The sequence below is a fragment of the Limulus polyphemus genome, unplaced genomic scaffold (genome assembly GCF_000517525.1).
Source record: "Limulus polyphemus unplaced genomic scaffold, Limulus_polyphemus-2.1.2 Scaffold1570, whole genome shotgun sequence".
In the NCBI taxonomy this organism is placed as follows: domain Eukaryota; kingdom Metazoa; phylum Arthropoda; class Merostomata; order Xiphosura; family Limulidae; genus Limulus; species Limulus polyphemus.
The window spans coordinates 111,985-125,748 of NW_013667180.1; the positions used below are offsets into that span (position 1 = coordinate 111,985).

General features: G+C 37.4%; 1 protein-coding gene across 1 annotated transcript in view; it reads left to right on the forward strand.

The window, feature by feature from the left end:
• The first annotated feature begins 197 nt into the window (after positions 1-197).
• The window catches only part of LOC106464147 (phorbol ester/diacylglycerol-binding protein unc-13-like), an 88,933-nt gene continuing 75,366 nt past the window's right edge, over positions 198-13,764 (forward strand). The window contains exon 1 of the mRNA XM_022391827.1: positions 198-519. The gene's annotated coding sequence lies outside the window, so the exon portion shown is untranslated. The remainder of the gene's footprint in view (positions 520-13,764) is intronic.

Below are 13,764 nucleotides of genomic sequence, written 5' to 3' on the forward strand. Positions count from 1 at the left end.
GAAGTTACGGAAAATCAATTAACAAACGGAGACGTAACAGTACGTTTTAAACCAATGTATTATTCTACTTTTATTAAATGTAATATGATATCGTGATAACAAAAGCGGCTTTACTACTTACATGTTTTGCAGATGGCGCTTCCGCTTTTGTTTTTGTTGTTATTGAATGAAGTGTCTGTCTCCGATTTTAGGTCAGAAAAATGTGCTGTGCTGGTCATAGGGTAGTTTGGATATGATAGCGATTGGTAATGTTAGGGAGTTGTGGACTGTGATGTTAGCTTTAGTAAAAAAATGCCAGTTTCAGCATTTGAAGCGAAGAAAGTTTTGTAGTTTTACAGTAAACCTATTCGCAACAACTTTAAAAAGCTCTAAATTTGACAATACTATGAAGTTGATGAAGATTGACGACTTGTGTTACTGTTGCAACTTTCTCAGTTTCTGTTTCAAAGTTTCATTTCCAGTTAAGAGTTCAGTGGGAGAGATTAGACATACTGCCACATAGTCAGTTTTAGTTTTTACGTAAGTTCCAAATCGAGTCTTGATTAAACTTTTCACTTGTTTCATATAGTAGTAAGAGTTAGAATTTAAGATTTAAATTCTAAGTTCGTCTAATTCCATTCTGTTTACCACTGTTACTGAGTGTTACTTATTAAGTTATATTTTAACTTATTATAGTTATACTGTAGCAGTGGTCATCCTACGTGAACCAAAACAACAATGAAATTTCCAGTTTAGACATTCTTCAAAAAATTATATTTATATTGTATAGTGTCACTAATTAGTCTATAACAGTACCATTTTCTCTAAGTGTAAATGTGTAACACTGTGATATGTAACAATTCCAGGTTCATTGAAAGTTGCACCCATAACAAAAAGAAGTTTCTACATCAGTTATTAATGTTATGATTCTACACTAATGCTAGCTAGTCCAGTTGAGGTTGAAATTTAATTCTAAACTTAAAACCTATAAAAACAAAATAAATAAATGGTGAACTTCTTTATTATAATTAAATGATACTACACATACACACACACTTAGTGTATTACAATAATAATAGAGAGTTATGACTATTAAGAAGTGTTTACACGTTTATTATAAGTAAACTTAAAGTTTATGAAACATCATTTTGTTCCATTTCAACAGCTTAGTCACTTTTGTTAAATAGTGAAAATACATAAATTTTCAAAAGTGTTGTTTTTAAACATTATTATGCATGAATATATATACAGAAAGCTAACTTTTTTTAAATATATTCTTCATAAATACATTTTTGTAGCTATTGGATATTAAACATCAGTGATGTGTTCTTTTGCTAAATAATGTTTAAAGAATGAACATGTAAATACAAAATATTTCTGAGACCTGCTTAGAATCTTTAGCACAATTTGTTTTTGCTTTGAAACTTTGATGTCTAGAGTTTGTAATAAACTATTAAGCAAAATGTGCAAACAAGTTTTTGGTTGAATTTTCAATTATGTTCTAAAATTATTCAACTTAATTGTATGTTTAAGATATTTTAATGTAAAATTGTTTTTAAAGTTTCATAAGTCTAAAATTGAGATATAATGAGTTAGTAATTCTACGTAGGACTGTGTAGTATGTTTTTATAGAGTTACATATAAAACTTCTTATAAAAATGTATTACACAGCCCTGTGTAGAACTGCTAATTAACAAATGTAAAGCTCCTTACCACTGTTGTCAAATCTGGTTTTTCAGCAGAACTTGGAAAAGTTAGTAATGGGAAATGTTCAGGAGTTGTGGGTATCTTCTGTTTTGGTCTAAATAGAGCTTACAAACTTACCTCATCCTATTTAGCCCTTCACAAAGAAATTACAAAACATTCTCTTTCAAAATTACTACCCTATGCATTTCTTGGATAAGATAACTTCCTCATTCCTAACTAATTTGTTTTGGTCTATTTTTAACAGGTATTTTTAATAATAATAAAACAAATTGTGGAGTGCATTTTAGTCTTCAGTTTTTCCATTTTGACTGAACTGTGGCTTTTGTCTCATGAACTGGCACCTCATTGCTTTTTGATGTTTGGAGTTCCTGTTTTCTAATTGTTTAGGATGTACCATTAAAGTAATCACACTGTAATCCAGTTGCTTATGCAAAAGGATTATGAAACTGATTGTGCTTTCAGAGCTTCTGTGATAATTTGTTGCTGATATGTGAATGAACTAGTATTGAGGCTCTTGCAGCATTTTTTTTCTTAAAATTTACTTTTGGATGTCGTATGAAAAATTTTCATTGCTTTTTGTTTATATCAAGCTTGGTTTCAGTTTAAAAAATGGGGCTAGCTTTGAAGTAACTTTGTGATATAAACAGTACAGAGGTCTGGCAACACTGCTCCTCACCCACCAAAATCATCAACCAAAGCAGCAAAAGGTTAAAAATAAAGGGAACCATAAATATTCATATACCTATTCAATAAACCAACAAAGTAGTTTATTCTTACAGCCATACCAAGTCATTATATCAGTCAAACTATTCCAAAAACTTGTAATATTGAAAAATAAGTGTGTCAAAGAACAGATCTGGATATGTTTTATAAGTGTAAACTTATTATCCTTAATGTTCAAGTTTGTATTTCCAATTTTTTTCTTCCAACACGCAAAAAGGTTTCCCATAATAAAGACAGTCATAACCCCAAACACTTTCAAACACTGGAATCAAGTCTTATATAATTCAGTGGCTCTCAAACTTTCTTCTCTATGGATCACCTGAATTTTTGTTTTTGGTAGACCACAATGGGATCTGTACCATATGCTATCATTTCCTTTCTGTAATTATACAACCTTTCCACAGATTGAGAACTGCTGCTCTAATTAATTCTTTTACACTTCAGAGAAATACATCCAGAACTGTAAGTTTCTTCCCATGCACATATTATTCTAGTGATCCATCTCTGCTCTGTTTAGAACATGAAGTAAGAGGACCAAAATTGTGCTTTGTACTTCAAATGAGGCTTCATATTTTGTAAAATACGACACTAACCACCTTGTTCATAAGTTCTTATAAATACTGTAGAGCCAAAAAATGTATTTGCTTTTCTCACCTCAGCTAAATGCTCAGCAGAGAGCTTCAAGGTTTATTTACAGTCACACCTAAATTTTTCTCTTTGCCCACAACATTAATGCTCCTCACACTCAAGAAATATTTTTCAAAGATCTTATCAATGGAACCAAAAGCTTGATTTTTTTTTCTCACCATAGCTAAACACTCAGCAAAGAACTTAAGTTTTATCAACATATATATATATATATACCTAAATTCTTCTCTTTGTTCAAAATAATATTGCACTTCTCAATCAAGAAGTCTTTTTTTTTTAACACCAAAAATCACAACTTTACATTGGATATTAAAACTCATTTTCCCTATTGGTGGATAAACTCCTCAAACCAACAAAGCACTGCTCACTATGTTGTTAGTAGTACAGCTAATACTATTTTAGTGTATATTTAGAGTTATTCATTACAAGTCAAAAGAGGTAATTATCTCTCTGTACAAATCACTAATTAGACCTATTAGAATACTGCGTACAGTTTTGATCTCCTTATTTGAGAAAAGATCTTGACTTATTGGAAAGGGTACAGAGGAGGGCCACTAGAACAATTCCTGTTTTCTCTTGGCAAAAGAAGGGTAAGTGGGGATCTTATTGAAGTTTATAAAAATTATTCTGAAGAAAATGGGATGAGAAGACACAAGTTTAAGAGTTGGAAAAGGCTGACTAGACTCTAGTAAAGATATTTTTTATAAAAGGATTATTAGTTTATGGAATGAGTTGCCTTTGGTGGATGGTGGAATTTTATGAGAATTTAAAAGGATAATGAATGGTATTCTGAAAAATTTAATTGTTTTTTAATTTTTTCAAAGGTCAGTGTGAAGGACCAAATGGTCCTTGTTATCATAGTTTATGTTGTATTTTGAACATAGTATTCCTTCTCATATAATTTTTCTATATGAATAAAAAATGCTCTATTAAACAACAAGAGTCATGTAAAATAATTGATTAATCAAAATTATAATTAAGTTGATTACTATATCATGGAAATGAATAACTATTCGAAATTAGTGATTATAATTATTACTGTCTTCAATTAATCCAAATATCTAAGTAATTGAGGTATTGCTATTATGGTTTCTCATTGTAATTTTAGATTAATTTATATTAATCATTATTCTATAGAGCTGTGGAGAACCATGGTATGACAACATGTTTACTGCTAATGTTTTACAAACATGATCTGCTAGCATGCATCAGGTGGTTGGTTCCCATCTGCCTACTTCTTCTCTAGTTCAGGTCCATCATAATTCAATTTCATTGCCTTAATTGGAGCCTGCCTTGCCTGTGGATGGTTTTGGCCAGCTGTTCCATCTCCACCCTTTGATTCTGGCTCTACTCATTCTGATTAGGAACAGTTACCTCCTTTTCTGTTTTTCACACTCATAAGCCAAGTATTCAAGTTTCTATATCTTTTGCCTGTATATCATAATAAATCTTGGGTTGCTTTACTTTGTTAGCTTTTTTTTGCCCCACATCCACATTGGTCATTATCTTCTTTGTCCTCCTCATATTCATGATTCCTTTACTATATTCTAAGGTCATGACTTTTCTGTATTTTACTCTGTCACTTGTGTTCCTTCTATCTACTTGGGGTGCTCCTCTTTCTTTCTTCCAATCTGCTCATCTTTGTCTTATTTCTACTCCTTTGCTATATCTCCACCCTTCATATTCTCACTGTGGCTTTTCATTGTGACCCAGATTATTTTGATGTGGCCACCCATTCTTCTTTGTTTTTCCATTTAGCTTCTTCTTGTTCCTCTATTGCCCATGTTTTGTCTTGGTTTCTCTGTTTTTGGGGTTTCCTCAGTTTGAATGCTCTTCTTTCAGGTGTCTACCTCCATTCCTCTTCTCTCCTTGACCCAAGTCTTTCTTCTTTTCTCATTCTACTAATTTTTGGGGATGTTCTCAATTCCTTGTCTTCTCATATTGGGGCTGCTCACTAACAGTTTTCCTTTAATTTTCAGGTTTACCAAATCACTGGACCATAGATAAATTTTATATTTGAGAACTTTAATGGACTGCAACTGCCTTTTGAAAATAAAGGAGAGAAGCCAAAATGATGTCTCATTTTCTTTCAACAGCCATTTGCAACCCATTGAAGTTCTCAAACTTACTCTGCCTAAAGTTCTACTGAAACAACATCACAAATACATCTGTTGGCTAGCCAACCTTGGGAGTTCTGTGGGACAACCCTTACTCTTGTTCCTCATCTTATCACTCCTACTCACTGTTTCCCCTCCCACTGGGTGGGCCATTGAGACACTCAATGGTAACTCTTCCTTGGAGCCGATTCTTGATCGTAGAACCTTTGATGCCCTCCTGTTCACCCGTGCACATCTATAGTCTACTTTTACTGGAAACTGTTTTCTCCTAATGCTTGCTTCTGGTCCCTTTTCTTTGGATGTTCAGATATCACCTTATTCCCTATATCATAAGGACTTATTGCTTTAAACCCATCTTCTCCTGCTCAATGCCCACCATTGAGATGGTCATTTCCGCACCTTTTACAAAAAGGACACAGCAGTAAGAGTAGTCTTGCACCCTTATACTTGGCTCACACTTACTGTGATAGTCATAGTAACCCAGTGGTCCATGCAGGCTCTCTTGTGTTCTTCCCTGTGTGTATTCTTTTCCCTGTGCTTCTAGAGGAGCAAAGTAGAACCTTTACTTCCCTAGTCTCAAACCACTTGGTATGTCGATATGAAGAGTTTCCTCTGCAAGTAGTGTCTTTCTCCTGATAAGAGACTGGTTGGGCCCATTCTTAATTTGAGGCATAGGACTATGATGTTATCTGGAAGTGTAGTTCAGGAAACCCTGTTACAATATCTCCCCAAACGTTCCAGGTGGATGATACTTGCATTTGCTGTGGGACATAGATGAGGACTTCTCCTCCCTCCACCTATTGTTATAGTATATATCTCAAGTAAATAATTAACCAAGATAGAACTGCCTAAAGCCCCAAACATCCAACACAATCTAATGTTCCACACACCTTGGTGACACATGCGATTCCTGAGATTCTTTGCTTCACTATCTCAGTACAAAAATAATTTGAGAAAAAGAGTATTCAGATACAGTACATTACCTCAACTCACATATATAGCTATTATCGTTCAGTGGTGCCCTCTATATTCAAACAAAATTACGTATTCCACAAGCCTTCTATCTCCCTTCCATTGGACTTGACTGATTCCAATGCATCTCTCATGCAAATCATCATGTGTCAACCCTCCACCAATAGGAGTGCGACATATTCTCATGATGCACATGACTCCCTCTATTACATTCTATGTAACTATCACTTTTAGTTTGGCAGTACTCGTGTTCAGACGTTTTTGGATTTGATGCTTTTCATATGCTTTACACTCGTAAATTTAATAGTTTCAATTCTAAAGTGGGATTTCTTCATTATTTTTTTGTTATATTTAAGATGCCTTTTACCTTAACATAATTTTCCAGTCATTATTTTTTTCCTCTTACATTTTTAATAGTCTGTTAAACAGTTTTGTTTGATTCATGTTTCTGAAATGAATCTTGTGGTTCATGTTACCACTTCGGGTATCATACCTCCTACAAGCACTTTTTCACAGGCTACAGGTGGGGGTGACCCGCAATTGGATTTATAAGCGATTATCCACCGAGAGATTGATTGTTATATGGGTCAACCTCCTTCTCCTGAACTTGCCTCACTTCCTCCTGAATAAGCCAAACCTGTTTGGGTCGAAGATTTTGATGGCCTTTTCCACCACCAGATTTTGCTGTGTCTTCCTATACTCAACATGCAGAATTAGCTAGACCTAATACGGCATTTTTAGACCTGATTTCTCAGGTATGTGATGTTTTAACCATATTCCTGATTTCCTATAATCCCCGTCCTTCTGTGTTGCATGGTAGTTATTCATCTCTGTATTTAGTTTTCCAACCCTCCCCGGATATTAGGGTTCATGCTGAGCAATTTGCTTCACAATTAGTTGAGGGTTCCAGCATGCCTCGCCCTCCACAGGCTACAGATTCATTTGCTTTGGCTTACCATCAAGCTGACTATCCATTTCTCGACTTTCAGTGATTGAGGTCTATTTTACCTGTGTGTTTGGTGATCCCTGATTTTCCTGTGCATTTAACCCATGCCCAGGTTTCCCACCTTCACCTTACCCTTACTCCACTTCTATGGTATTTATCTACCATCCATCTCCTTTCCGAGGTGATACACCGAGATCCTGAGGGCCTTTCAAGGGACAGCCTCTCTTGTATTACCTCCACTTTGGCTCTTGCTTTACACACGTCTTTTTTGTTGTTGGGATCTACTGGATCGTGATGCAGCCATGCCCCAGGTTCGTATGCCACCCACTTATTTCAAGGATTTATGTATGTCCTCTCTTGTTTGTCAGTGTGTTTTTGACCATGTACCTGAGACTTTGGAATCACGTGTGGAGCCTGTGCATCAACACTCTACCCTTTCCTCTTTGGTAGTTTGTTTGTCACAGTCGGAACCACAACAAGCTCCTATTCCTGCTTCCCATCTCAGTCCTTCACAAACCTTACCTGTTCCTACCACCAGGGATTCCTCATCTCATCATTTTATTCAATGTAGATGGGCACGACGCCAACAGTACTGGTGACTACCTGGCAGGAGCTTGATTGTGTGAATTTGTTCCCCTATGGCGATCTTTCACCACAGATCAGTGGGTTATTCGGGTTTTATCAGAGGGATTTGTCCTTCAATTTCTTCCTCCCTCCATTGTCTCGAGTACCTGTTTCCTTCCCTACGTCTCAGGATCCTATCACCTGTCAGCGTCTGCCAGAGGCAGTACAAGACCTTTTATATCAATAGACCATCGAACATGTTCACTATCTTTCTCTAGGCTGTTTGTTGTCCCCAAGAAAACCGGAGACTGGCGGCTCATAATAGATTTGTCCTGCATTAATAATTTTTTTAGTCTTCCCCATTTTACTGTGGAATCGTTTCTTATCCTCAGGTGGACTTTTTCTCCAAGTTTTTGGATGACCAAGATGGACGTCACGAATGCTTACTTGAATATCCCAATATTTCGTTAGTGTTGACCATATCTTTGGTTTGTTCATCACAGTGTGGTTTATCAGTTTCACACACATTGCCCTTTGGGCTTGCTTTGGCCCCATATGGTTTTTGGTGGGTGGTCAGAGTATTTGTTTGTCACCTACATGCTCTCGGGTTGCATGTTCATCATTATATGGATGACTGGATACTGTTAGCTCATTCCAAACAGCAGTCTGCCCATCACACTCATCAGCTGCTCTTGGAAGCAGCTCGAGTGAGCTGGTTAATCAAATTGGATAAGTCATTCCTTCAACCTACCAAAAATCTTGTCCATTTGGGTGTTCTTGCTTTGTCTTTAGTGGGGTATTCGTCACATAGATGCTATTACCACATTCTTCAACCACAAATTACCTCTGTTTTGGTCTCTGGTCCCCCCATCCTTCTGATTCTTTCTTACTAGCCAGTTCAGTCATGGTTGCTGCAGCTACTACAGCTCCATTACATCTTCCTCTGTCTCCCTCCCTTCTTTATCAACCTCAGTCACTGGTGCTTCATCCAGCCCTTCATGTGCTCCATCTTCATGCCTGGTTTTTACCTGGTTCTTGGCAAGGAGATCAGGCTTGTCCCGACAAGTAGCTTCCTTTCTGGGTCATTCCATTTGCCCTTCCTCCATGTTAGTTTATCATTGTAAATAGAACCCTTTTCTGCTGATTGACCCACTGTTTCTTGTATTGCAGATTTTCTTACTTGGCTTTTCAATCAGGGGTTTTCTGTCTTCTCGATTTCAGGTTATCAGGCAGCCTAGTCCCACATTCTAATAATGTAGGGTATATACCTCTCCTATGCTTTCCCTGTTGATGCTTCCTTCCAGAGTCGTCATCCATCACAGTAGGCTACCCTTACGTACTGGGATGCTAATGTGTTCCTTCACTGCTTCTCTTTACTTCCATTTGAACCACTTTCCATGTGTTCCTTTTTTCACCTTTCACTTAAGACTTATTTCCTTCTCATCTTAGCCTGTGGACATTGGAGGTCTGATTTGTTTGTCATCGATGTTTCACATATTCTTTATCATTCAACATATATTCTCTTTTATCTGGATCATTCTTTCCTCCCCCAAAACTTTAGTGGCTAGGAAGTGTAACTCCTCTTTTTTGTTGATTTCTCTTCCTTCTATTTCCATCTTTATCTTAGGCCTCATCCAGATGGACATCTATGTTCTGTTCATGCTCTTCACTGTAAAATTGCCTGCACAGCTTCCTTCGGTGGTGCCTGTTTCTGCCTCTTTATTCCTTGGTACCCTCCTTCCACCCTCATGAATTGGGTTCGGCTTTTGATTTGATTGGCTTGTTCCTCTTTATCACATTCCTCCCATACTTTGTTTCAGGTGTCTTCTCATCAAATGCAACACCTTACCTTTTCTCTGGCATATCATCTTCATTGTCTAGTGGAAGAAATACTTCAGTTGGGCATGTGGATGTCTCTTAATACGTTCATCTCTCATTATTTGCATAGAAGCATGGTTTCTTTCTCTGCAGGCTATTGTCTTTTGCCTGTAGCCATTCTTCAGACTTAGTGAGACTTTGACTGGGTAAATTTTCTTTTTCAGGACTCTTGTTTTTCTTTTATTAATGCTCAGGTATTCTTTAAGTGTTCAAATACACACTGTCAAGCCATGTCAACTTACATATTAAAATTCCATGGCCACACAACACACACCGCAGAGATGGGGTGTTGCACAAGATCACTTGTAGGTTTATCCTCTCTATAGAATTGCTTCATAAATTAGCTCATCTCAGACCATACCCATCCCTGTGTGCCTTGTATTGAATAAATCAGTATGGTCTGCTTTTAAAAATAGGGTTTTGTGGTCACCCATTGCACTGTCTCAGATGTTGTCATTCCTCCAGACTCTCCACTGCATTTTATCCCCCCTCCTTTTCTTCTAATGGAGTTTGAGAGTTCTTACCACTTTCTAGTTTTAAACCACTTGGGTGGTGGATCACGGAGGCATCCTCCTGAATAGGTTAATGAAATATAAACAAAAAATAAAAATGATTATATAACCATTCATTTGAGAGTAGTGTGGTGGTGTTCTGCTGGTGTAGATGATATAATGTCCTACACTATAAAAGATAAAAACAATGGGAGTGAGATGTTAAAATTACAGTTACCCCTTTGATTGTGATCCCTCATCATATCCCCACGTGGGCGTTGGTTCCCAGTCTCTGGGTTTTGGATTTAGTGTAGAACCAATCAACAAAACTCCTCACACATATATTACAAATGTCTATATTCCTCCCTCTTTTATACTCCATTAGTGTTGTTTGTCATAGTTGTGGTAATTGCAAAATGTTATGGTTCTTTCCCTTCCACTATCCCTCGATGTATCTTCTTCCAATGATGTTAATGCACTTGGGGTGGCTCTGGTCAGTTTAACTTTTGAGGAAGATGGTTTACCTTAGATAGACATCTTTTCGATACCACATGTTGGATTCCCGGATCGATTTATCAGTTTATCATTTTCACATCTGCCTGTTCATGAGTCAGGGGTACTAGATTCCCTCTGGTCTCATAAACTTGAGATGAAGACGATATGATCCTCCTTCCTACCCCCACATGGATATTGGTACCCAGTAGCAGGGTTTTGGATTGTAGTTCACTTACCAATGGTGTTATCCTCATTCTACCCCTGCATGGATGTCAGTTCCCAGTGGCATGGGTTTTGGATGTAGTTGACTTGCCGTGTGTGGTCCGTCAGGCCCTAGTCACTCTACACTTAGGGGCATATCCTTTTCATTTGACCCACTTTTATACTTTCTGGGATTGAGTTTCATAAATATTGTATGGTTCAGATCACTTTCAAGCTATAGTTCTCTCCCACTTGGATGTGCTCCTCTGTTTTCCACCCATATATCTTTCTACAATGGACAAAGAGTATATCTCGTTCAAAAGTGGTGCGGTCCCCCACATCAGATCTTTGAATCTAACTGTCTCATCTTAGGGAGTGTCCTTTGGATGTTTTCGAAGGATGCTTCTTTCTTTCCCTCGCACTGGTTCTTCCACCTATTCAATGTGGGATCCTAATTATTTATGTGAGAGGAGGTAATGTACCATATCAGAAGTTATAATTTTCCTACATTGAAAATGTTATTTCAATAGGTTCTTAACTCTTCTCAAACTTCCTCCCCACTGACAACTGGTGCTTATATCTTCTGCCAAAATTCGAAGTGATAGTTAGGTAGAATGGAATAGAGGGAGTCACATGCATCATGAGAGTACATCACGCTCCTATTGGTGAAGGGATGATGCATGATGATTTGCATGAGAGATGCATTGGAATCAGTCAATTCCAATGGAGGGGAGATAAAAGGCTTGTAGCATGTGCACTTATTTTGCATATAGAGGACAGCACTGAATGATAATAGCTATTTATGTGAGAGGAGGTAAGTATCTATCGGAAATACAGGTGCTGCTCTACTAGATGGCCCCAGGTATTATGGATGTCACATCCCATGGGCTATTTCAGAAAGGAACTCATCATTGTAACTGACAAACACCTGCCCCTCCATCGTCTTCATTATGGGATTCTAGCTCTTAGTGGTGCAGAGAGTAAGTAACATTTCTGAAGTTAACATTTTCCTAAAATGAAAATGTCTTTCACATGGATACCTTTCTGCACCACCTTCCACCTTTCCTCCCATTCCAGTGCATTTAATTTGTCTAATCAAAAATGAAACTATGATCAAATGCTAATACTCACAGGGATTACTGCACATGGAGGTTGTGTCACCCTCCAGTTGATGGAAGGCTACATACAATATGAAGATTATATGTTACACTAGCAAAATATATGTATATAGTAGACATGTGTAAGGGTTGAAATTATTTCAAGACTTTTGACATATGCAGGAAATTATGTGGCAGTTGTGCACAAGGTAATAGTTTTATTGATGCAGAGAGATAAGTATCTATTTGAAATACATTTTCAGGAAGGGAAATGTGAATTTTTCTTATATTATTTCATCTTCTTAATGAAATTCTGATTTTGGGACACATCTTTCAGAAAATGTGATTTGGTATCTTTGTTGATAATATTTCCATGTGACAACCTTCCACCAATAGGAGCACAACACACTTTTTTTGAGCAGCTGGCTCCTATGTACAACTTTATGTGAACCTCACTTTCTCAATTGGTACAATATGAGTTGGATGTGTTTCTTGCTTGTTATCTTTTCAATAATGTTTTCTCCAATATTTTGGAATTTGTTCATATTTGTTTTTTAAATACGTTTGCTTTGTAGTTGCTTGCACTCTGGTGTGTGACTGACTTTAGATACCATTTTCACACTATTTATTGCAAGTTATGATTTTGCAATTTACCATGATTACTACCATGGCTCCTGAAGTTACTGGTGACACACTGTTACCCAGTACTTGAGATTGATATTGTCTGCCAAGGAGGAGCAAACCTTGGTTTGTTTGGAGTTAGCTTCTTATATAGGGTCTGTACCTTCTTCACAATGGCCACTGTTTCTTCAGGCTGATTAGATTTTTCAGGAAGAGGATGACTCAGACAGCCTTTATCCTGTTCCTTCCTTTGTCTTACATCCATGTACTGCACCTTTGGAGGAAGTTCGTCTTTTTACTCCTTTCCTTCAATTAATTACAAACACTTGGATTATTTAATGTTTCCCCCTTCACCTGACATTGAGATTTATGTTTTTATCACAGTTAATTTTATGGGTTAGTATGCCTCAACACCCTCGAGTTCCTGATCAACATGTTTTAGCATTTTATTGTTTTTTAAATCCACTGTTACCCCTCAGGGTATCTAATCCTGAGACTTCAGTACCATTTTCAAAGACATAAGTTTCGAATATTCGTCTTACACTTACTAGCATATTGCATTACCTCTCCTCTTTGCACCTTTTGTCACAGGCCTTTCATCTTCCTGATGATTTTTGGAGGACCTCAGATCCCTTCTTTGGTCAACTTTGGGGAGGCTCTCTTCATTGGTCCTTTCCCTGATTACTTGGCTGTTTTGTTATTGGGACTTGTTGGGGAGAGACACACTGCTTGCATGGGTTTCTCTCCTTCATCTTCTCTCAGAAACTTAAAGATGGCTTTGTTTTTGCATGACTCAAAATTTTTGTCTATCCTGTTTCTTTGGAGTCCTGTGTTGATGTAGCCATGTTGCAAGCTTCCCTTTATCACAACCTTACCCCTCCACAGCTCCTGATCCTATTCCATTTTCTTATCCTCCCATTTCCATGTCTCATTCTATACCAGCATCTCAAAGTTCTCTTTATTCTCTTTTGTCCTGTGCCCATCAAGAACATCGACAGTGGTATAGATGACAATACAAGAGGGGACAGGTCCAGTGGGGGCCATGCTCCACTGCTTTGTCAGCATTTGGGAGACCTTCACTACCATTCTGTGGGTTGTGTGCATTTTGTCAGAGGATCTCTCTCTTCAATTCTGGTTGCCACCTCCTCTTTCCTTGTCTACAGTTCTTTTTTCTCGTCCAAGAGATCCAGTCTCAAGCAGTCATCTGTCTAAGGCAGTGAAAGACCTTCTCATGGAAGCTATCAAGCTGGTATTTCCCATTTAGCTAGGTTTTTACTCTCAGCTTTCATTATTCCTAAGAAAACTGGGGTTGGAGACCTGTAATC